Here is a 25,906-nt window from a genome sequence, read left to right on the forward strand (position 1 = left end):
CATATCTTATCCCCGATAGCAAAGTAGCAATTTGTTTTACTTTATTTGCCTCTGTTTCATGGTATGCTGCGATACCTTTAAGTGCTGTCGAGCCAACTCCCCATCTCTAGTTAATCCTTTCCTAAAATTTGTTCAGCTGTGTGGTCTCTGAATTCTGACTTACTCATTTCTCCTCAATCAATTTTAATAGTCCTCTCACATCATACCCAAAACCTCGTTCAAATGGACGGAATTTGATGGATAGCACCGCCTTCCTAACCTGAGATCTTCTTCCCGACCTCTCCGCCCCCACCCCAGTCTGACCTATCACCCTCACCTTGACCTCTTTCCACCTATCACATTTCCGACGCCCCTTCCCCAAGTCCCTCCTCCCTACCTTTTATCTTAGCCTGCTGGACAAACTTTCCTCATTCCTGAAGAAGGGCTTATGCCCGAAACGTCGATTCTCCTCTTCCCTGGATGCTGCCTGACCTGCTGCGCTTTTCCAGCAACACATTTTCAACACCAGGTTATTGTCCAACAGGTTTATTTGGGAACACGAGCTTTCGGAGTGCTGTTCCTTCATCAGGTGGAGTGGAGGGAAGTACGCCGACTAAGGAGCAGCGCTCTGAAAGCTTGTGATTTCAAATAAACCTGTTGGACTATCACCTGGTGTTGTGTGACTTCTGACCTTGTCCAACACCAGTCCAACACTGGCACCTCCACGTCATGCTGTAGGTATGTTATTGGAGTTGGGCATTAGAAAGGATTCTCACCAATCTAAAACCATTTGTGTTATTGATTCATTCACTAACTGTGATGTGATGTGGTGTTCCAAAAGATTCAACACCCCCAATTAACTACTTCTGAATTTCCTTTTCTTGTTGCCATCAGTTCCAGTGCTGTGATTGGTTACACTCTGGTCTCTGGTTTAGTTATGTGGTTCTGCTGGTGCTTTCACATTACCAGACCCTCAGGGGCCTGCTCTCCTATTCCCTCGATCACACGATCCACTCCTCAGTGTTGCCTGTCTCCTGAAACCCTCCCTCTAGCTGTTCTCCCTTGCCACTGTTACAAAACCCCAACCCTTTCCCTCTTCATGCTATGGGTGTTTTACAACAGCTATGTCACTGTCAATGCTACCCATCCACTTCCTCTGGTGCCCAGTATTATTGGAGCTCTTGATCCACCACGCTCCCCCCAAACTGGAGAGGCATTCTTCTGTAAAGTGATGACAGGCTGCAGCATGCACACATTCTCAGGAGTTGAGTACTATTATTGTGTTGTATCTTGTGGCCCAGGGTGAGGAACTTCAGTGCATTTGCCAAAGCTATCCAATTAGACCAATTCAGTTCTGCTCCTTACCCAGAGCCCTGCAAATGCTTCCTTTTCAATTATTCATCCGATTTCCTTTTGAAAGTTGCTGTTGAATTTGATCGCGATGCCTTTTCAGGCAGTGCTTTTGAAATCATCAGAGCTCAGCGCGTGAAGGAAGGTCTTCATTGTCCCTTTGGTTCCTTTTCCAATAAATCTTTGTCGGCTTGTCTCTCTCGCCAGGGAAAACAGTTTCCTCTCACTTACTCCATCAAAACCTCTCGTAATTTTCAACTCCTCTATTAAAATACTTCGAGAATGCTGTCGGTATCTCGTTAGCCCAGATACACTTTGTTGCTGACAGGAATGTTTTTATAAAGCAGTGCACCCCTTTGGTGAGGTGGTGGTGTAGGATGTAGTGATAATGTCACCAGGCCAGTAATCCAGAACCCCAAGCCAATGTTGGAGGTGACCACTTCACAGAGCATCCTCGCTCTGTCTGCCAAAATGATGCTGAGCTTCCTGTTGCCTGTCACTTCAACACCCCACTCTGTTCCCTGGCCAGTGTCTCTGTCTCAGGGTTGCTGCAGTGCTCCAGTGAAGCTCAGTGCAAGCTGGAAGAACAGCGCCTCACCTTCCGCTTGGGGATCCTGCGGCCTCCAGGACTCAGCATCAAGTTCAACAATTTTAGGAACAAAACAGAAGTCACTGGAAAAGCTCAGCAGGTCTGGCAGCATCTGTGCAGAGAAATCAAGGAAGGGTCACTGGACCCGAAATGTTAACTCTGTTTTCTCCCCATAGATGCTGCCAGACCTGCGCAGCTGTTTCCAGCATTTTCTGTTCTTGCTTCTGACTTCCAGCATCCACAGTTATTTCGGTGTTTTGTTCAGTGGCCTGGGTTTGAATCCCAGTCTAGTGGATGGTGAATTTTGAATTCAGTAAATGTCTGGAATAGAGAGCCAGCCGAATGGTGACTGTGTAACTGCTATTAATTGTGTTGATTCTGGTTCACTACAATCCTTTGGCGAAAGGAAATCTAATACATGTACCTGGTCTGGCCTACAAGTAAGTCCAGACTAAGATGATTAACTCTTAACTGCCCTCTGGGCAATGAGAGGTGGGCAATAAAAGCTGACTTAGTCAGTGACACCTACAACCCCATGAATAAATCAACGAAAAACACGCAATTCACCTTGGCCAAGAATTCAACATGTTTTGGGAAATGATACTTCCATGTACCGTGCTCCCCAGCACATTCCCATCTCTCATACAAGACTGGCATGACTGGACAGGATGTGATTAGTTACTCATCCTGGTTAATAACACATTTGAGTCCATTTCCATGGGTGGTAATCAAGTACCCGTTAAATGAAGCCACTGGATTTTCAATCCACTAGATTTCTTGCTGCTACAAAGCCTTGCTTTCTGCTGCGGTCTTTTTTTCTCTTTCTCACTTTTGTTCATGTCTAAGTCCTTATGCACGAAATGGTAAAGTTGCCATAGTCTCCCCAGACCACGGGGCTGCTGTCTTAGAGAGAGAGAGAGAGAGAACTGGTGGGGATTTAACCTGGGGGTCACCATGCCTCAGGTGAGGGGAGAGGTTGAGAAGGACAGTCCTTTGTGGTAACCTCAGTTGGTTTTGAGAATTGAACCCGTGCTGTTGGTATCAGTCTGCCCTGCAAACCAGCCCAATGAGCTAATGGACCCTCTCCCTATTGACGCATTGATTATGGAAACTGCTTGTAATTGCATAGCCCCACCATTGGTGATGCTGTAGTTGTGGCTATGTGTTTGCCATTGCACACCCACACCCTGTATTGCAGGGAATGTCATGGACCCAATCACATTCAGTTTTGGAAACCTTTCCAAATTTCTCCAAGCGTTTCCATGGCCCTCAGTCCATGAGTACAGAATTCACTCACTTTGTGAAAGGCTGGCAACTTCAACACCACACACTTCATCACCACACAATCCCCAGGCAAACGGAAAGGTTGCAGTGACAATCCAAAATCGCCAAAGCAATCAGAAAGAAATTGATCCAACCTGGCAGAGCTGTCTACCAGATAATCTCTGAGTGCAGAAACACAGTCACTGAAGGCATGGAAAATAATAATCCAATGCCAGGACTAATATTACATCACACACAAATTGATTCCCAATTGCAAACAAAAAACTGCTGAGGTCAGAAATTGTAACAGGTGTGAGTGAAAAAATCAAAGTGAAATGAGAAAACAAAATTTCATTTCAACAAGACTGCTAAACCAATGCTAGGGTTGAGTATTGGAGGTGGGAGCTGAAAATGTGTTGCTGAAAAAGCGCAGCAGGTCAGGCAGCATCCAGGGAACAGGAGAATCGGCGGTGCTGAGATCGATGGATTTGACTGAAACAATGTGGGGGAGGGGAAATGAGGAAACTGGTGAAATCCGAGTTCATCCCTTGTGGTTGGAGGGTTCCTAGGCGGAAGATGAGGCGCTCTTCCTCCAACCGTCGTTTTGTTGTGGTCTGGCGATGGAGGAGTCCAAAGACCTGAGTATTGGAGGGCCAATCTGAGTACAAACATTCAACATTCTCAGCAACAGCTCAAGTGGGAACTTGGGACCCTCATGAAAACTTGATTGTCCACAGTGGAAGTGAATGATCAGATGTACCATTGCAATGGCAAACACATAGCCACAACTGCAGAGTCTGCTCCTCCATTACAGATGGACAATTGGAAAGAGGTGAATGCAACACCTACACAGAATTCACATTAACCGTCAGAGCCAGAGGTTCACAACAGCTCATATAAAAGACAACAGCTACACAAGCAACAACAAGTGACACAGCAATCACACTGCCTTGCAACACAACATCACCTAGATGAGCAGCCAACCACAAAGCACACACATACTATTAAGGGACCAGCATTATTGAAGGACTGTGTGCAATTCATACACAGAGATTGATGGAATTAAAAAGCAGTAAATGCAGGAGAACAATCGTGTATATATGTAGTAACTCGGACAACTAAAAATATCCAGGATAATTCATGCCACTTTAATTCTTTTTGTATGAAAATGGAAACATTTAAATTAGACTGCATCATAAACAAATGTCTGCCCTGGTTTGCCGTAGACATGTGACCTCTACCATGAGGTATACATCCTGTAGAGACACATCTTAATTTCTCTTCAGTAAAGTTTTGTGTTGAACACATTGCTACACTCAAAGTATCACTCAACATACACTCACCGCCACCTTGAATAGATGACCATGTCCCCAGGATGTGGACTCAAAACATAGACAATTATAATGTTCATATAGTCTCCAATGCTTCCCTTATCTTCTAGGAACACCTTTCCTCAATCTATGTTTTCCTTCAATACCATGGCTAATTAGCACCAGAAATCAATTTGTACTTCAGTATGGTTCTTCTGGGATGAAATTTTAAAAAGTTGAAAATATTCACGGAGTCAGGCGGTATTGGTGAACAGAGAAGCAGAGCGAGTGATGACCTGTCATTAATTCTGCAGTTTGATCTGTGTTTGCTCTTTGATTATGCCACCGTCATCACTTTAATCTCACCTGCCCTCCCTACTATCATAGGGAGCTCAATTCCAGGTTTCCTGCCTCCTTCCATTTCCTGGATCCCCAGTAGTTTAAAAAGTTGTATATCTGGCATCTGGTTCTGATGAAGGATCTGTGAACGGAAACATTGACAATGCTTCTTCTAGGTGCTGCCTGACCTGCTGAGTGTTTCGTGTTTTGAATTCATATAAAATTGCGATGCCTGTCTGATATTTGAACATAGCTGAGATCCTGTGATTTCCAATCAATTGTAACTTGCTTTTACCCACAAATTGATACCAGCACATTCCAAGCATCCTTTCGGGCTTTTGTAACCAGCGACTCAACACCTTGAAGCTCAAGGTAACAAGTCTGTTGCAAATAATATTTGTTCCGTTCTGCACCTAACTTTTTGGTAAGTCAGCTGTTTCCTTGTGTGAAGTGGATTAAATATTTTCCTACACCATCTTTGGACCGACTTCATGTTAACCAAGAACAGTGCATTTCAAAAAGCCAATGGTATAATATTGATCTCCATCCCATCTTTTTGATGGAATACAATGTACTCTGATATTAGAGCGTTTCCTACTCCTAGGCTAATGTTGTGCGCTACTAGGGTGCAGTTGTCACTTGCTGGGGCAGGGAATGGTAATAATGTTGCTGGAGTGGTAACCATCTTAATGTTCTGAATGCAATGGGTTTGACTTTGTTCACCCCAGTCCAACACTGACACCTCCACATCATGCCCCTCATGATTTTCTAAACCTCTATAAGGTCACCCTTCAGCCTCTGACGCTCCAGGGAAAACAAACTCAGCCTATTCAACTTCTCCCTATAGCTCAATCCCTCCAGTCCTAGCAACAGCTTTGTAAACATCTTTCTGCACCTTCTCAAATTTGACCTCATCCTCCTTTTGGAAGGACCACCGGAATTGTCTGCAATTTTCTAAAAGTTGAGATTAGATTTGTTAGAAAAGATTATAAAGTATGGAAACAGGCCCTTCGACCCAACAAGTCCACACCGACCCTCTGAAGAGTAATCCACCCAGACCCAAACCCCTACATTTATCTGTGACTAATGCACCTAGCACTATGGGCACTTTAGCATGGCCAATTCACCCGACCTGCATATCTTTGGACTGTGGGAGGAAACACACGCAGACAAAGTGCAAACTCCACACAGACAGTGGCCCAAGGCTGGAATCGAACCCAGGTCCCTGGCACTGTGAGGCAGCAGTGCTGACCACTGAGCCACTGAATACAAAACAGGCAGCAACTTGGAAAGCTATTTTGTCAGAACCTAATCAATACCCAGTTGGAACTATCAGTTGCTCAGTTAAGGGTGCCAGTTATTGTAAAGTGTTTATTGACCTTAAACCGTAGAAGTTATTTTCACTAAAGAATTACAGGAGGTTTCACTTCATGTAGGGCTGTGTAGAGAGCCATTGTGCCAGTAGGTGGTGCCCTACAGAAATCTTTATTACCCCATAAATGGCAGCAGAATCTTTGCTGATGAGCACGTGGAACCAGTGAACTTAATGCAGGAAAGAGGGCATCAGGAGGAGTCAGGAGATAAGAATAATGACACATTCGTGAACTGTCTGATGACTCTCAAGTGGCAAAGTCATTTAAATTTCATATGACATTGCAAGTAGGCCACAATTACCTGAGAAATGAGGATGGTCAACATTATTACCAAGAAATAGATTTAATGTATTAAACCTGAACATTAATGTGTTACGTCAGGCTGAATTCTCATGACTTTCTGTTCAGATGTGTCGAAGATGTGCAGGTTAGGGTGAATTGGCCATACTAAATTACCCATGGTGTACAGGAATGTGCAGGTTAGGTGCATTCGTCAGGGGGAAATGTAGAATGATAGGGTAGGGGAATGGGTCTGGGTGGGTTACACTTTGGAGGGTCGGTGTGGACTTGTTGGCCTGTTTGCACACTGTAGGGATTCTATAATTCTATGATTTACAGTAATCGGGGTCATGGAGAGAATTGGAGAATTTCAGGCTAGTTTCCTTTGAGCAGAGATGGTTCAGGAGAAATTCAAGAAAGGGGTGTTCACAATCACCAAACATTCTACCCAATGGAATGGGTACAGGTTACAGGATTCACTTCCAGAACATGGGCATCACTGGGCTGGGCTCACCATTTATTGCCCTCCCTAGTTGCCCCCCCTTGAGAAGGTGGTGGTGAGCTGCCTTCTTGAACTGCTGCAGTCCATGTGCTGTGGGTTGACCCACAATGTCCTTAGGGAGGGAATTCCAGGATTTTGACTCAGTGACAGTGAAGGGGCAATGATATATTTCCAAGTCAGGATGGTGAGTGGCTTGGAGGGAAACTTGCGGGGGATGGTGTTTCCATGTATCTGCTGCCCTTGTCCTACTAGATGGTAGGGTTCTGAGGAAGGGTCACCTGGACCGGAAACAATAACTCTGATTTCTCTCCACAGAGGCTGCCAGAGCTTTTCCAGCAACTTCTCTTATTGTATCCGATTTTCAGCATGTTTTTATTTTCGAAAGAAAGCAGGTTGCTTTGACCTGGAATGCCCCTGTTTAAAGTGGAATTCAGAGGGATTTGGAAAAAGAAAAGCGGGGAGGGTTGGGAAGCAAGTTGGAGGGGGGGGGGGGGGGGGTGGCTTCTAAGGGGCTGCCACAGGCACGCTGGGCCGAATGATCTCTGCGGAACTGCAGGAGGTTACGATTTAATAGTTAATGCAATGAGTGTGCAGCCTTCTCTAACCTCTTTCTACACCACCTTGCGGAGAACAGTGTTATAGTGAGTGTTGTGCTGCTGCTTGCTGACCCCTGTACTGTGCAGACTGGAGCAGGTAAGCGACCATTCTGCTGTTCTCCTGTAACACCTGGCCTCAGCGCGGAAGGAAGGCCTTAAGAAGCCTCCCCCCCCCCAAAAAAAAAGCGAAGTTTATTCACCCTGGGAGCTTGGCTTATTCCGTCACGTTTTGTTGGAGAGAGAGAGAGACTGGAAGATCGGCTCAGCTCAGACAAGCCACTCCGCCTGTTCGAAAGCATGTCTGTCTCCTGAAGGGAATAAACCGCTGGAAGCAAGGTATGGGAAAATGTTGGGAGTGTGGGTCTCTCCTTGATATCCAAGGGGCACATAACAACGTGGTGTTCGCCACAAATGAACTCATTACTGCGAGAGATTAGCATTAGACATTGGGAATGCGCACAGCGCCTTTAAATATTTCCATGTTTAATGCATGCTATTCGCATCTCATCTTGATATATTCCTGCGTGTATGTTCCATATTGAGCTCTGACCCTGTGTATATATCAGCCGTGGGCTCTTTCTCTGCTGCATTGGGCATTGGGAATGCTGTTCCCTCTCCTTTATCCCTGCCCTGACTGCACTGGGAGCCAGGAACTTCCACCTCTCTCCTGGGCATTATCCCCTTGCTCCTTTCCGCTCCCCCCCACCATTCCAGAGAGGGTGAAGAAGGAAGACTTATGTTTCTTGTACGAGATCTGTTCTTTAATTTTTATATAAATTGAGGCTGCGAGAGTGTTTCAGCCACTCCTCATTTCCCAGTGTCAAAGATCAAACTGGATAAGACCCATGAAAGTTCAGTCTATTTGACTGCATTGTTTTTAAAGGGAAAGGAATCCTGTCCTAATGGTGTGCAGCAGACTGAAGAGCCCTTTAAATCAATCTCCCCCGTCATTGATACCACCACCAAAGGGAAACGTTTCTTCCTGTCCCCTCGTCATTTTACACATCTCAGTGGAAAGATATAAAAGAGACCTAAGGGGCAACTTTTTCACACAGAGGGTGGTGCGTGTATGGAATGAGCTGCCAGAGGAAGTGGTGGAGGCTGGTACAATTACAACATTTAAAAGGCATCTTGATGGGTATATGAATAGGAAGGGTTTAGAGAGATATGGGCCGGGTGCTGGCAAATGGGACTGGATTAATTTAGGATATCTGTTCAGCATGGACTGGTTGGACCGAAGGGTCTGTTTCTGTGCTGTACATCTCTCTGACTCGATCTCAATCATGTCTCCCCTCATTCTCCTTTCCTCAAGGAGATCAACCCCAGTCTATATCTATCTATGTTTTTCTCTTTGTCATGCTCTCTGCCTTTGCTATATCTTGTGTATTTTCTAGAAGCAGTTGTTTTCCTTCACTGTAAAGGTCAACCTTTCAAATCACTCAGCATTAAGTATTAAGCTATACAGCAAAACAAATACATCAACTCTCACCCAGACTATTTAATTTTTTTTAGAAATGCATAAGAAAAGCTTAAATTGATTGGAATATTTTATTCCTGTGGATTTGCAGATGAGGTTAGAATATTCTGCCAGTTGTAATCAGTTCTGTTTTTCTCTTGCAATAACTTGTGTGATCTGGATGTGTTTTACCACAGTTTTTCTCCTGTGTTGTGTCATAAATGATCTAATTTAGTGTCCCGGTCCACATGCTGTTTTATTTGCTGTTATTTCTGTTGTCCTAAGGCTTTGCTGTTGTGTCAAGGGTTGTAGCTAAATGTCACTTCAGTGCAAAACGTGGGCTTCTCTTTGCCCTCTCTCCCTGCCTGACTTACAACAGAGTTAAATAACTGCAGAATTTAATTACATTGAAATCATCGGGGGGGGTGGAACAGAACTCAACGCCCTCCATTTTATCCCTGTACGAAAAAAAAACGATTAAGCCTCTAAGATTGTGGCTTCGCACAGAGTTGCTGATTTATGGTGCTGAACTCCTAAATTTCACATACCTATATCTTAAAAAAGAACAGATAATAGAAGACGGTTCATACATGTGTGAAGGAATTAATGTTGCAGCTGAAGTTTGTCATACTGTACCGTGCTGTCTTTTTAATGGTGCCTGTGGATTTGTATAGTGATGTTGCTGTTTCTGTCAGCAGCAGCTATATTAGAAAGTCCCAGGAGAACTGTTGCTCTGAATTTGCCTCTCTTGGTAATTGTATCTTTTTACTGAAATTCCCCAACTCCCTCCCACACTGCCCCCGCCCCACCCCCGATGCTGATCATTCTGGGTCAGGACTCTCATCATAAGCAATCATCGCTAGGCTCGGAAACTAAGCTCAAGAGTTCGTTAAAATTAAAATATATAATTTGAGAGACTCAGCAAAAACTGAGAGACTTGTCTGCTACTCCACAGAGATAACATTAAAGTGTTTTACTGTGTCAGGTAATGGGGGTAGTTACGACAAGTCTGCTATATGGTGTTAGCAGCAGTGCAGTGAGGCTATTTTACAGATCTGGAGGCTTTGGAACACCGTGTATTAGGACCCCAAAGTTAGTCTTGCCGACTGCAGTCAAGAGCAGGTGATTTACCTCCATCACCAGACTCATCAGTATTAAATAACAATTATTGTCATACGTACATTGTTAGTGGCATATCTGGTTATAGCACTGTGACAATAGCTTTGGAGAATGGGATTTGCTTTTTCAGGAGCCAGTATAGACATGACGGGTGGAATGGCCTCATGCTGTGCTGTAAATATCCATGATTGTATGGTGAAAAAGTAAATACTGTTATGGGAAAAATAAATAGACAGGGTTCGTTGTTTTACCCAACTGTCATTAGCAAGCCTATCATTGTTACCCACCCCTATTTGTCCATCAGAGAGTGACTTTCAGAGGGACGGTTAAGGCTTACATTGCTGTCATGTGTCGGTACATCAAACAGACTTCTTTCCCAATATGACAACCGTGAACTGGAAAGGGGGTTTATGTCAATCAGCTGAAGCTTTGTAGTGTCCATGACTAAAACAGGCTTTCAATGGTGAGTTTTAATTAATTGAATTTAACTTTCACCATCTGTCAGTGTGGGATTTAAATGCCTATGCCCCAGAACGTTACACTCAGCAACTGCATTACTAGACTGGTTGACATTAATAATAAACATCAAACATCAAAAACAGGAGCAGGATCAGACCATTCAGCCCTTTGAGCCTGCTCCTCCATTCAATACTATCCAACTTTGTATCCTGATCCCACTTTTCCACATGTCCTTTGATCCCTTTAGGTGTAAGAACTATCTCACTCCTTCTTGAAATAATTTAGTGTTTTGCCCTCAGCCACTTTCTATTAGAGACAAAAAACTGCAGATGCTGGAATCCAAGGTAGACCAGCAGGAGGCTGGAAGAACACAGCAAGCCAGGGAGCACCAGCAGGTGGAGAAGTCAATGTTTCAGGTGTAACCCTTCTTCAGGGCTGGGGAAGGATTAATACCCAAATGTTGACTCCTCCACCGTCCTGATGAAGGACTTATGCTTGGAAAGTTGACACTCCTGCTCCTCGGATACTGCCTGACCTGTTGTGCTTTTCCAACACTGCACTTTTTGAATCTGATCTCCAGCATCTGCAGTCCTCACTTCCTCCCACTTCCTGATGCTGCCTGGCTTGCTGTGTACTTCCAGCCTCCTGCTTGTCCAACTCAGCCACTTCCTGTGGCAGAATTCCCCAGACTCCCCACTCTCTGGGAGAAAACATTTCTCCTCTTTTCAATCTTAAATGACCTATCCTTAAACTGTGACCCCTGGCTCTGGACTCGCTGGTCATTAGGAACATCCTTCATGTGTTTAATCAGTGTGTTAGAATTTTACGGGTTTCCATGAGGTCAAATGCACCCCCCCCCCCCCCCCCCCCCCCCGCCAAGTCCTTCACTCTTAAATCCAGTGTAACCCCTGACAGACACCCATTCCTCTTGCCTGATCAAACTTGCCTCATGTAATTATAATTCTGTCTGTATCATGATCCAGAGACACTCTACCTGCCTGGACTGATATCATTTTCAGGGAGAGCTGAGAGACTGAACAAAAACACAGGCCAATTAGGAAAAATAAAATCCAGAAAATCCTTCTCCCAAAGCCGTAATGAGACCCCTTGAGATAAGTGAGCAGCGTTGTGGGTCTGATGTGTGTATTGACTGGTAAGTTAATGTAACCATCCATATCTAATAATGAACCGGCAGTGTTTAGATATTTTTCACAGCTCAGGATGTATATCTTGCTGTGACAGAGAATCAGTCGTCTTTTGAAGGCTGCTTTCTGTGATTTTGGATTGAGTTATGCCTGCTATTGTCCATAGTGACTGTCTTGCACATTAGATACACTCCTGTCCTCAGCATTGTATAACAAATAGATTGAGACATGCTAAAGGACTGTTTTGTTTATTGCCTTAATGACTGGTTGGAACAGCAAGTATCAAATTCAACAACAATAACAATTTGCATCTAGATAGAACCTTCAGGGTGGTTCAGTGGTTAGCACCGCTGCTTCACAGCACCAGGGATCTGGGTTCGATTCCTGCCTCTGGCGACTGTGTGGAGTTTGCATGTTTTCCCCGTGTCTGCGTGGGTTTCCTCCGGGTGCTCCGGTTTCCTTCCACAATCCAAAGATGTGCAGGTGAAGCCGATTGGCCATAATAGATTGTCCCATAGTGTCCAGGGATGTGCAGGCTAGGTGGGTTGGACAAAAGTAAATGCAGGGTTTAGACGGTAAGGGCTTGGGTCTGGGTGGGATGCTCTTCAGGGGGTTGTTGTGGACTCAATGGGCCGAATGGCCTGCTTCCACGCTGTAGGGATTCTATGATTCTTAACATAGTAATAATCTTTCCTACATCTGATGTTTATGGATCTGGCACTTGGTATTAAGATGTGTATTTTAAGTTAAAAAGAAGGTTACTGCTGTGGAACAAAAGGACTGGAAAAACAACCAGTCAGACAGCATTAGAGAGATAGTGGAAAGGCACGTACCTGTTAGACCCAGCAACTCTTGTCTCTCGAGCCTGGTAAAACATTTAAAGTAGATGTCCCATCTGAGGCACGCAGTTTAATTAAAATTATTACATGGACAAACAAAAAAGCAAAATAATGCAGATGCTGGAAATCTGAAATAAAAATGAGAAGTGCTCAAAAAACTCAGCAGGTCTGGCAGTATTGCTGGAGAGAGAAACAGAGTTAGTGTTTCATGTCCAGTATAACTCCCCTTCAGAAGTGGAGCAGGTTGGAAATGGGTTTTTTTTCTGGTATAGACAGAGGATGAGTGAATGGAACAGAATGTAAAGGTACTCAGAGCCAAAGGCAAAGTAGTTGATTGTGTTGCCAAAAGGAAGACAGAGATGGAAAGGAAGTGTGAATGAAGATGTGAAAATTTTGTCTCTCTCAAACTATGTTAAAAGTAAAGCACCCAGGCTACTTAAATGTTCACAACTTAATCATTAAGTGCGTTCAGAAACACAGACAAAATCACATAGAGTTCAAATCCAAACTCGAAAATAAATTTTATTAAATTATAGATAAAACCATTTAGTAGGTCTTAATAGGCACCTTCAATGAAAGCACTCGGGCATTTAGTAGGCACCTTATATCACAGCTCCCACCAAAAGAGAATGAAAATGTATCATTAAAGATATTTCAGAATGCACCCTGCAATTGTGGGTAATAAGCAGACAATGTGAAATGTTTTATTCCAAAACTATTTATCATTTCTTTGAATATTTGCATTATAAAATTTGAGTCTTGATCTGATTTTATTTCTTTAGGTAATCCAATTTTCGTAAAAACATTGAACACATCCATTGCCATTTTTTGGAGTAACTTCCTCAAAAGGCAATTTAGATAATTCGGGCAATCCTATGGAAACAACAATAATCATTGACTGATCAGGATTCCCACTCCTGCTTTTAGGTAGGGTATCTACACAACTTATTAAGACCTACTAAATGGTTTTGGAATCAAAGGTGCAGGTTTAATTGGGGACATGTGACTGCATGACATATCTGACATGTTTACTATAATTTGACTGCACCTTAATGTAATCCTGACCAATAAAAATGTGTTTTTCTGATACCTGATGTCCTGCCATTAGAATTTGTAAGGTATAGAGTCACAGAGATGCACAGCACAAAAACAAACCCTTGGGTCTAACTTGTCCATGCTGACCAGATATTCTAAATTAATTTGCCAGCATTTGGCCCATATTCCTCTAAATCCTTCCTATTCATATACCCATCCAGGTACCTTTTAAATGTTGCAATTGTACCAGCCTCCACCACATCCTCTGGCAGCTCATTCCATACACATACCACCCTCTACATGAAAAAGTGCATAAAATTTAATGAAAGCACTCAGGTATGACTAGCTCCTGTTGGACCACTGTCCATTCTTTCTCGGCTGGTATCTGAGGTGGTCTCCACTACAGCAGCTCTCTCTCCAACAGTGGGACCCCCCTGAATGCAGCATTTTTGTAACCTTGTCACAGTCACAGTGTGGGATATACAGCAACCAATTTACACAGTGAGCTCCCACTAACGTCACTGTGACAATGACCAGATATCGACAATTCACTCATGTTGGTTGAACAATAAACTTTGGTCCAAATTTCTTTGTCCTTCTTGAGAAGTAATTCATCTAGCATCATAGAATCCCTACAGTGTGGAAACAGGCCCTTCGGCCCAACAAGTCCACAACGACCCTCTGAAGTGTATCCCACTCAAACCCAATCCCCTACCCTATTACTCTACATTTCCCCCTGACTAATGCACCTAACCTACACATTCCTGAACACTATGGACAATCTAGCTCTCCCCTCCCTTTTACCCATTGCCCTGCAAATTGCTTCTTCGTCAGGAATTATCCAATTCCTGTTCAAAGCTCAATTGAACCTGCCTCCACCACACTCTCAGTCAGTGCATTCCAGGTAAAAGTAAACTCGCTATAGTCCCTGCTCTCTCATGAGAGAGAGAGAGCAACAGCGACAACTGCTTGGGGTTTAACCTGAGGGTCACTGTGCCTCAGGTCAGGGGAGAGTTTGAGAAGGAGAGTCTTTCATGGTAACCTCAGCAGGTGTGGGAATTGAACCCACGCTGTTGGTGGTGTGCTGTGTAACAAGCCAACTGAGCTAACCACCCCTCCTCAAGGTAACCTGCTCTCCCCATCAGTGAATTGGAACTCCAGCCTGTTGTGTGTGACAGGCAGAGATACTAACCACGAACAAGGAACACATGCATTTCAGCCACGGTCTGCAGGAGAAGATATTTATTCTGCTTATGTCACCATTACTTGTTTGGCCAGTCATTTGAAATCATTTCCTTGTGGGTGTGGATCTTCCCACAGCTGAGAACAACCCCAGCTTCCCCATTCTGGCTACGTGATGCAAGTTCCTCGTCTCTGAACCAATCATGTTGATCTTTTCTGTTCTGTCCCTGCTGCTTTCACCATGGCACAGCACTCCACCTGAGGCCCAGTGTAATGGATTTGGGATGAATCAACAATTATCGCATGATGGCAGTGGGGTCAGTGACCGTGAAGCTCAGACTTTATACTCGACACGGGGGGGGTGGTCACCTGTCTTGGAGTGGGAACCTCACTGAACTTCCTGTACTCCTTCCAGGCCTTTGGAACCTGGAGGTTACACTTTGTGGCTCTATTACCAGCTCAGCTGAGAATAAGTAACTTGGCACACCCTCTGTCTTAGAAACCAGGAACTGGAGTAAGCCATTCAGCCCCTTGAGGCTGCTCCACCATTCAACATGATCATTTATCTCTATTTCCACTTTCTCCCCTGTATACCTTGATGCCTTTAAATCCTCCACATTTATCTATTTATTTAATGAGTATGTTAAGTGACTTGCCCTCCACAGTTGTGAATTCCACAGGCTGACCCCCCCACCCTGTATTTGAACTATATTGGATTTGAACTTGTTCTGGTCTGTGGGTTAGAGTACACACCCTTGCCGAATATCCCAGCAGGAAGCTGTGCGCTGCATTTCACTTGGACGCGATGAACCTGATTCTCCCCTCGTGCGAATAGTCAAGAGTGTGCTCAGGGCCTGGGTCATTCTCATAGAGCTGATTGGGGGAGGGGTGACAGGGTGCATTTTTGTAGCCTAATTGGACAAGTGGCCAATGTTAAATATACTCCACCCACCCCGGTGGCTGATCCCTCTGTTTTGAGTGTCTGGGTTTGACAGTCCGGATTTGACACCGGATTTGAGTGTCCGGATCTGATAACAGCTGCCATACTGTGTGGGGATTAGGGGTTTCAGAAGTGGCAGTGGGTGAACACAGCAGCGTTTTTGAGGTAGCAGCCCTTGTTACAGAAAAAGTGCTAACTGTGGAAGTCTTGCAACCTCGGAAGCCACAGGTAGCTGCAAATCAAAAACTCAGCCCACAGCAAAAACTCAGCCCACAGCAAAAACTCAGCCCACAGCAAAAACTCAGCCCATAGCAAAAACTCAGCCCACAGTCAGCTGGCCCGACCTCTGCCTTAATGATCCTGTTAGGCTATACTCGAACCTGACTCTGCTGCTTGTACATGGGGCATTTGGGACTGAGGTGACCCAGGGGCAAAGGTGGAAATTGTATTTGGGCTTTTGGTTCCTGTCCGGACAGGATTCCAAGCACCAGGGGCAGTGATTTCTGGAAAATTGGAGCAGGTTTGACCCTGGCATTGACCATGTTTTGGTATGCTATGTCCAAGCATAAAGAGGACAATGGAGATATTGAAACAGATCTTCCCCCGATTTCACCAGATTGAGTCAAACCTGAGAGCCGTGCCCCTCAAGGATTGTTTTTACAAACACAAGATTGCACCATTTTTGGTGAATATTTACGAGCTCAGTTTGAGCCATACGCCAGGTAGAGCCCATTTAATTCACCGTTGCTGTAGTGACAAGACACCATGGTTATGGAACTGTTAACTAGTCACAGCCACTAATCTCATGCACTACATTCACAATAGACCTCAGATATGGGGCAAAGACATTCCCGCTGCACTGTGTGTGTCTGGAATGGGTCTGCCTGGTCTCATTCAGAATTATCTTTACACAAAATGCTGAATTTTAGAATGCACTGCAAGTGCAAACAATAATCTGGGATCCTCCTGTGCACTTCACACCATCTCTCACGGCTTTCCACTGTAATTCTGGGAGGGTACTAGAGAACCTCACAGTAATAGGGTAAACAGTGACAGTCCTGGGTCATGCCAGAATTAATGTCCTTCTAAAAAGGTCCATCACCTTAAGGTATCTCAAAGTGCTTTCCAACAGAAGTAATACTTTTGGAAGTGTGGTCACTGCTTTAGTGCGAGGAAATGTCATGGTCGGTTTGCACACAGTAAAGATCCCAGATAATAATCTTGCAAATCAGTCTGTGTGCAGTGCTGTTTATTTGAGGGATAAACATTGTCCGAGAGTTCCCCCACACCTAATTGCAATCACAAATGGGATCTTTTACATCTTTTTTTAGTTTGTTCACAGGTGTTGTTGGCTGGGCCCAGCATTTATTGCCCGTCCCTAGTTGCCCCTTGAGAAGTTGGGGGTGATCTGCCTTCTTGAACAGCTGCAGTCCATGTGCTGTTGGTTGAAGAAGGGCTTATGTCTGAAACGTCAGTTCTCCTGCTCCTCGGATGCTGCCTGACCTGCTGTGCTTTTCCAACGCCACACTTTTCAACATTTGCTGTGGGTTGACTCTCAATGCCCTTAGAGAGGGAATTCCAGGATATTGACCCAGCGACAGTGAAGGAACGGTGGTTTAGGATGGTCAGTAGATTAGAGGGGAATATTGGCAGGGGGTGGTGTTCCCAAGTATCTGCTGCCCTTGTCCTTGTTGGAAGTGATCGTGGGTTTGGAAGGTGCTGTCTGAGGATCTTTGGTGAATTTCTGCATTGCATCTTGTAGATAGTACACACTGCTACGATTGAGCGTCAGTGGTGGAGGGAGTGGATGCTTGTGGATGTGGTGCCAATCATTGTGGGCTGCTTTGTCCCTGGATAGTGTCAAGCTTCTTGAGTGTTGTTGGAGCTGCCCCCATCCAGGCAATTGGGGAATATTCCATCCCTTCCTGATGAAGGGCTCTTGCCCGAAATGGTGACTTTCCTGTTCCTCGGCTGCTGCCTGACCTGCTGTGCTTTTCCAGCACCACTCTAATCTAGACAATATTCCATCACACTCCTGACTTGTGCCTTGTAGCTGATGGACAGGCTTTAGGGAGTCAGTCGGTAAGGGGAAAGCAATAAGAATTTATTTAAAATCGCTCTGTTTGTGAACAGAAGATGAGAGAAAACTACCCTATACATTTGTGCAATTTACTCTTTTCCCTATGGAGTTAGGTTTAGAAATGATGGGCAGATTTAGACAATTGTCTGGGATTGTGGGGTGGGACTGTAAAACTAACCTTTCTCCCAAATCCTTCTGCCCGCAGCCGCCTGTGAAACATCGACCTTGTTGACAATTTGATGAGCAGAGGTCGAACCTTTCACAACGTGGAGAGACGGAGGAAGTTATTAATGAAGAATTGGTCCTGAAATGGGCCCCATAAGTGAGATGGTATGAGGAAGTCTGTAGTCAGTCACTGGACTGCTCAGTCTTGATGTGTCAAACCAAAAATAATTGGAAAAGGACAAGGGATCATGCCACTGGTGTCAAGCATTAGATTTTCAATTAAAAATAAATTCTAATGATGTTTTCTCATGCCCAGAATAGCTCGTGGGTTTTGGCTATTGTTTTGAGTGTGAGTGTGTTATTTTCACATTGTCTCAGGGACAGAGCCTCAGGATGTTTTACAGATTGTCATTGTCCTGGCTTCCTTTCTCTGGCACGAACATCAGGGAACTCAAGAGGTTTTCAGAATCTGCATGGGCAGATCCTGCACCAGGATCTTGTGAATGTGCTGTTTCATCTTTCTTCTGTTGTGGGTGTCACCTTTGGTTAGACCACCTTAGCTTCTGTCCCTCCTCCTCCTTCCCTCACCCCTACACTGACCCCTACTCCCATGACCCCACCGTCTATGGGAAGTCTTATCCATGTCAGTCTAACTTTTGTTACTTCCACTGGTGTATGGATTCCTGCTCACTGGGTTAGTGTTTATTATCCACTTGCCCCCAGTGCTGCTTGAGAAGGGGACAGTGTACCACTGCTGTAGTCAGTGTGGGGATGATGGCCGCAGTCTGTACCCGCTGTGTACATTGGCAATCTACCAGTCCATTTCTCATTGAAGTCGAGTTGTTCTTTGCTGTTCGGAAGATGGTGATCACATCAGTCATTTTGGGAATAGGCAGCAATTGGGTTCTCTCTCTCTCTCTCTCTCTCTCTCTCTCTCTCTCTTCCCCCCCCACCGCACCTCTGTCCATAATTGATAACAGGCCCCATCTAGACCTAAGGTTTTCAGTTTGAGCTCCCATAGCAATTTGTTCTCATTATCTAATCTGGCATTCCGCTAAAGTACCGGGCGCTGTTGGAAGTGCCTGACTTGGAAATCTTTTCATTATTCACTTACAGGACGTGGGTGTCACTGGCTGGGCCCAGCATTTATTGCCCGTCCCTAGTTAACCCTTGAGAAGGTGGGGGTGAGCTGCCTTCTTGAACCGCTGCAGTCCATGTGCTGTGGGTAGACCCACAATGCCCTTAGGGAGGGAATTCCAGGATTCTGACCCAGTGACAGTGAAGGAACGGCGATATATTTCCAAGTCAGGATGGTGAGTGGCTTGGAGGGGAACTTGTAGGAGGTGGTACTCCATGTATCTGTAACCCTTGTCCTTCTAGATGGAAGTGGTTGTGGGTTTGGAAGGTGTTGTTTGAGGAATGCTGGTGAATTTCTGCAGGGCATCTTGTAGATAGTACACTGCTGCTACTGAGCGTCAGTGGTGGAGGGAGTGGATATATGTGGATGTGGTGCCAATCAAGCGGGCTGCTTTGTCCTGGATGATGTCAAGCTTCTTGAGTGTTGTTGGAGCTGCACCCTTCTAGACAATACCTAAACCTGACGGCCTCTTGACGTTTCGACAATATTCTGGCTAACATTCTTCCTCTGAACCACGAAGAGCAAGTGGGGAGCTGGGCCAGTTTTTTTTTATTGTTCCATTTGTAAAATTCTGTGTTCCTGGCACAAATGGATGTTGCATCTGCCTTACTCGCTCACTGCCCCTGCAGTTAGAACGTGAGTCATTGTGTGAATTTACAGTGTTTTGATGTGATATAGCACTGTATAAAATGCAAATATTATTCCATCAATAGCACTCCTGCACCTCCTATGAATTATTTTCCAAATATTGTATTGAACAATATGCAACCTCGATTTCCCATATTACAGAATGGAAATGACTCCAGTGGGTTGAAAGTTGTAAAGATAATTCCATCCTTGAGAAGATAATATGCGGTTATACATGAAATGAGGCTGTTCACTTCCCACTTACACTGAGGAAAAACCTCAGCGTATGAGGTAATCCTGCATCTACTCGAGAGGTTTACTTGAATTACACAAATAGTTTATGATCAATATCGACCAGACGAGAGACTGATAATTGAATTCACTGCTAATTTTCTGGTAGGTTGCCATTACTATTGCTTTACAGTTACCGTGGTTACTAAATTTGTGACAGTGTGGAATGATTTTAACATACTAACCAAGGCTTTAGCACATTGTGAATGTGGACTTGGACTTCAGCTTTGTTGTGGTTGACTTTAAGTGGTTGAGCTTCTGTATGGACCTCAACAATTGGGGTGTTCTCATACAAGATAATGCATGGCTCAGAATGGGTGGACGCTGGGAATTTGTTTCCATCAGGCGGGATACTAGGACCAGTGGGCATAGTCTTAGAACGAGAGGGGGTCAATTTAGAGTGGAAATGAGGAGACATTTCTTCAGCCAGAAAGTGGTGGGCCTGTGGAATTCATTGCCGTGGAGAGCCGTGGAGGCCGGGACGTTAAATGTCTTTAGGGCAGAGATTGATAAATTCTTGATCTTGCAAGGAATTAAGGGATACAGGGAGAGTGCAGGTAAGTGGCATTGAAAAGCCCATCAGCCATGATTAAATGGCGGAGTGGACTCGATGGGCCGAATGGCCTTACTTCCACTCCCATGTCTTATGGTCTTCTCTCTCATCGTCGCAGCCTGCTTGCGGTCTTCCTGACTCTCCTGAAGAACAGTCATACCAGACTCGACACATTAACTCTGTTTCTCTCTCCACAGACCTGCTGAGTTTCTCCAGCACTCTCTGTGTTTCTTTCTGGTCTTCCTGTTGCTGATCATCGATCAACAAAACATTTTCCACTGAGTGTGGGCAATTTTCCAACTTCCTGTTGGGAATCCATAGCTGTAACCATGGGAGGAAGGGTCGGAAAATCCATAATTCCAAAACAAAATACAGACAGGAGCTCCCCCTGTCTGGAATTAAAACAGAAATACTCAGCAGGGGTGGAGAAAGAAGCAGGCAGTCATGATGGAAAATCTTCAGCTTAAACTGTTAGCTGTGTTTATCCCTCTCTGTCTTTCAGACATTGAGTTTTTCCAGCATTGTGCCTGTCTGTGTCTCTGTTGGTAGCCCTCTGATCAGGGAATCATAAGGTTCTGAGTTCAAATCCCACTCCCACCTTTGAATACAGGTTAATGATTCAGTGCATCACTGAGGGAGCAGGGCCCTATTGGATGTGCTGTCTCTCTAACATAGTTTGTTTGGTAATTCTCAGAAGGTTAAGCACATCCATAAATGTTAGTGGAAGACAGATTCTAGTTTGTGTGCTAATGATTTTCCAACTGTTTTAACAATTGAAGCGGAGATTTGTGACATAGGCTCCTGAAAAGTGACATTCCCCACGGTGGAAGCTTCAGTTTAGAAAACTGACTGCTACCTTCTCTTTCATGGTTTTCACTATCTTTCAACCCTCAAACCTCAGGATATCAACCTTCAGTGTCTTACTCAGATGGTGTTATCACTGAGAGGGTGGTGGCATCTGCAGGGGGTCTCCACTTGCTGTTTCATTGCCTCTCTGCCAGTATTTACAGAGGGTGCCCCACCGAGATGTGACAATATTCCCAATGGGAGGGGGGGGGTTGCGCACCCCCTGGGACCGTGCCAATATTCCCACCAGGGTGGGGAAGAAACCCTCTGGGAGCATGCCAATATTCCCACCAGGGTGGGGGAGAAACCCTCTGGAAGCTTGCCAATATTCCCAATTGGGGGGGGGGTGCGCACCCCCTGAGAGTGTGCCCATATTCCCACCAGGGTGGGAGAAATCCCCTGGCAGTGTGCCAATATTCCCACTGGGGGAACCCCCTGGGAGTGTGCCAATATTCCGATCGGGGGACTCTGAGTGTGTGCCAATCTTCCCACTGCGGAAGGGGGGGTAACGCTCTGGGAATGTGTCAATATTCATAAGGGGTGCCCTCTGGGACTGTGCCAATATCCCACAGGGTTGGGAACCCCGGGAATGTGCCAATATTCTCAAGGGGGAGGATTCATGGGAGTGTGCCAATATTCCCAAGGGGGAACACCGAATGCGCCAATATTCCGAAGGGGCTGCTGTCTGAATGTGTGCCAATATTCCAGGCATGGGAGGATTTGGGAATGTGCCAAGACTCCTGGGGTGCAGGATCTGGGGGAGTGCCAGTATTGCCAAGATGTGGGAATGTTCTGGAAGTGTGTTAGTATTTCCACAGTGACTCTGGAACATGCTAATATTTACATAGGTGTGTCCTTGGAGTTTTCCTGTAATTGTGTGCAGTCTAAATTAGATGTGACACAGAGAACCAATCTAGATTTAAAATATGCAAGTCACTTTTACAATGTGCAGATATACGTGAGGATGTACTTAAATTGTTGCAGTTTAGTTTCTCTGTGTTTGTGTTATTGAGCTTGTTGAAGGTGACTTGGAATGTGCTTCTAAGTAATGTTTCTGTGTAATACCTGGGCATTTTGCATTCAGATACCAGCCTTTACACCCCACTAAGGTCTTTACCTGGGCCAGTCTGTCCCATTTAACATTGATGCACGTGCAGTGACACTCTCACTCTCACACATACACACACACACACACACACACACACACACACACATATATACAAATGCACACTGACACACATACGCTCACTCACACATACGCACATACTCTGATTTACATGTTCTCACACATGCGCGCACACACACTGATACACTCACTAATACGCACTCACTGACACACGCACAGACACGCACAATATCTCACACACATACTCTCACATACATTCACATGCATACACGTACTCACATGCATAGACACACTTATGTACATTCCCACAAGCGTGTGCATTCACATATTCGCATACACTCATAGATACACACAGACACACGCAGACAGACACAAACACATTCACGCATACATGCACATATTAAAATAATACCTCATAAATATTGAGCAAGGGTAGGATTCTCTCTGCATTATGGGGTTGGATTGAAGGGTATTCTCACATTGAGGTTGCCAGCACCATCTTACCTTGGAGTCATTTTTCTTCAGGCTAGTTTCGGGGGTCAGCTTTGCAGATATCGGGGATGTGTCTAATGACTCTAAGTGATGGGAAGCTATGTAATCTGATTTAAAGGTCTTCTCTCAGAGTTACCTCTCCACAATTGTGGCCTGTAGACTGGAGAAGGTTTTGATAGGCTGTCATTGAAGGCAGTCCAGAGAGGGTTCACTTGGCTGTTCCTGGGTATGGAGGCACTGTCTCAGGAGGAGAGTTTGGGTTGGTTCAGCCTGTACTCACCGGAGCTCAGAAGAATGAGATGACCTTATTGAAATAGACATGATTCTTCAGGGGCTTGGCATGGTCGATGTGGGAGCGTCTAGGACCAGAGGGATAATCTCAACATAATGGGTTACACATTTATGGCAGAGATGAGGAGGAAATTCATCTCTCAGGGGGAAATGAATCTGAGGCCGGGTCATTAAATATATTCAAAGCTGAGGCAGACAGAATTTTAATGAGGAAGGGAATCAAGGGGTTATTTGGAAAGTGGAATTGAGGATTGTCAGATCAGCCATGGTGGAGCAGACACGATGGGCTGAATGGCCTACTTCTACTACATTGTATGCTCTAATGATTTTGGAAGTTGCTGAGAGGGCACTTTAACACGGAGACATTCCACTTTTAACTTCAGTGCAAACTCCAGTGCCTCCCGTGTTGGAGGGTGTCTTATTGGCCCTTCAGTCTCAAGGATACACCCAAAGTAGATATTTGGGCATTGAGTATTCCCTCTGTCTAGGGATTGGTCAAATCAGTTAAAATCCTTATTGGATACCTGCTGTAGAACAGTGCAGGGTCGTTGGACTTGGTTCCACACAGTCTTGAGGTCAGATGGAACACAGAAACGCATAACATAGATTGCTCAGCCCTTCGATCCTCGTCCAGTCGTCAGTAGTATCCCTGGGTGATTTGGCTGTGGTCTCAGCCCTGCTTTCCTCTTTGTCCTTCCTGTAACCTTTGATCCCCTTGTGTGCCAAACATCTAACTCAGCCTTGAAATGGGAATGGAGCGCTATGGCTCCTCCTCCCTCCCTCTCTCTCTGCTGACCAAAGGCCCAAGACAAGTTAGTGCAGACCATGATTGACAGGAACCGACTAAGCCAACCGATGTGGCCAATCAGGAGGCAGAATGACAATTTAAACCAGCCCATCACTGTGTGTGTGTGTGTGTGTGTGTGTGTGTGTGTGTGTGTGTGTGGTGGGGGGGGGGGGGAAACAGGAAGAGGGAGCCGGGGGTGGTGGATAAAAAGCCGTGAACAGATCACAATGCCTCTCAAGTTGACAAAATGCTATCTGTACAATGTCAAACTGCCCTTTTGCATTATTCAGTACCTGGGAAAGGAGGAAGGGAATTAAACAAGATGGGGAAACAGCACAGTCAAACTCCCTGAGCAGCTGCATGAAGCCATTGAAGAAATGGAACATATTTTGATAAAAATCACTTCCCTAGATTAAACTAATCTCTGAACAAAGGTCCACGTCAGAATTTGCTAATGACGTGAGTTCACAGCCAGTATCTTCTTGAGATCTTGAAGCAATCATTGGTACGGTACATGTGTCAAGGTTTCAGCAAGTTTGAATAGAGAATTGTACATTCGGATGAAACATGAATGGAGACAAGTTTGTTTGGAAGCAACAAATGCCGGTGATCGCAGCAGGTTAGACAGCATCCCTGAAGAAAGAGAGCAAGCTAACATTGTGAGTCTCTCTCTATGGATGCTGCCTGACCCACTGTGATCTCCAGCATTTGTTGTTTCCAGTACAGATTCCAGCATCTGCAGTAGGTTGCTCTGACCTGTTGATGTGGGATGTGCAATGTTCAATGATGCAGCAGAACAAGGGGTCCTGGGGCAATGTCCTGTCTGAAGCTGTCTCTAAACCACACTTTTTTCTGTGCTTTATTGTTTTTAAGAGTATTGCTTTGATGATTTTTGCACTTTTCTCCCTCCAAAAAATGCACAATGACAGTATGAAACCAAGCCCTTGATATTTCCAGTTTCTTGTTACGGTACCATTCTTGGTGCCTCTCATCACAGTGTGTCTCATCAGCAATGTCTCCAGGTGTTGCTTTGTCATTTGCCATCAGCAGATGGGCTTCCGTTTCTCTCCTGGTTTGTGAATTCACTCTCTGTCGGTCTGTCAGAAAACAGCAATCCTCACTTGTCACTCTCATCTGGAATGGCCTTCATCAGGACAGATGTCTGATCAGATTCATTTCCACTAAATTTAAATTGTTAACTATCCAATGTGTTTTTTAATTCATCTTTTGAATTTACAGTTTTTATTTTCTCTCTTCCTGCCTGTAAACATGATGTGGAGGAGCCAGTGTTAGACAGGGATGGACAAAGTCAAAAACCACACAACACCAGGTTATAGTCCAACAGGTTTATTTGGAAGCTCTAGCTTTCAGAGCAATGCTCCTTCATCTGGTGCACCTGACTAAGGGGCAACGCTCCGAAAGCTTGTGATTTCAAATAAATCCATTCGACTATAACTTGATGTTGTATGAATTTTGATTTTGTCTCTAACATTGCCTTTCTTTCTTTCTTTCTTTCTTTCTTTCTGAGTCTGCGTCGCTGGCTATTCTTCTCTCACTCTATCCTTTGTCTTTCTTCCTTTCTGCATTTTTTTAACCTCTCTTTCTGACTGCGCCACACATTTTTTTTCTCTCTCCTCTCTCTCCTCCCCCCCTCATTCTCCTCCCCCTCCCTCTCCCTCCTTCCTCCTCCACCCTCCCTCTCCCCATTCCACTTCCCTCTCCCTCTCCCTCATTCTCCTTCCACCTCGCTCTCCC

General features: G+C 44.9%; 1 long non-coding RNA gene across 2 annotated transcripts in view; it reads left to right on the forward strand.

Annotated features, from left to right (window-relative positions):
* Positions 1-7,512: 7,512 nt before the first annotated feature.
* Positions 7,513-25,906, forward strand: part of LOC122561346 — a 31,706-nt gene continuing 13,312 nt past the window's right edge. The window contains exon 1 of one of the 2 annotated variants that reach the window (XR_006314996.1): positions 7,513-7,916. This is a non-coding gene — a long non-coding RNA (uncharacterized LOC122561346). The remainder of the gene's footprint in view (positions 7,917-25,906) is intronic. The other variant, XR_006314997.1, reaches the window with a different exon arrangement.

This window comes from Chiloscyllium plagiosum, chromosome 22 (assembly GCF_004010195.1).
Source record: "Chiloscyllium plagiosum isolate BGI_BamShark_2017 chromosome 22, ASM401019v2, whole genome shotgun sequence".
NCBI lineage: Eukaryota > Metazoa > Chordata > Chondrichthyes > Orectolobiformes > Hemiscylliidae > Chiloscyllium > Chiloscyllium plagiosum.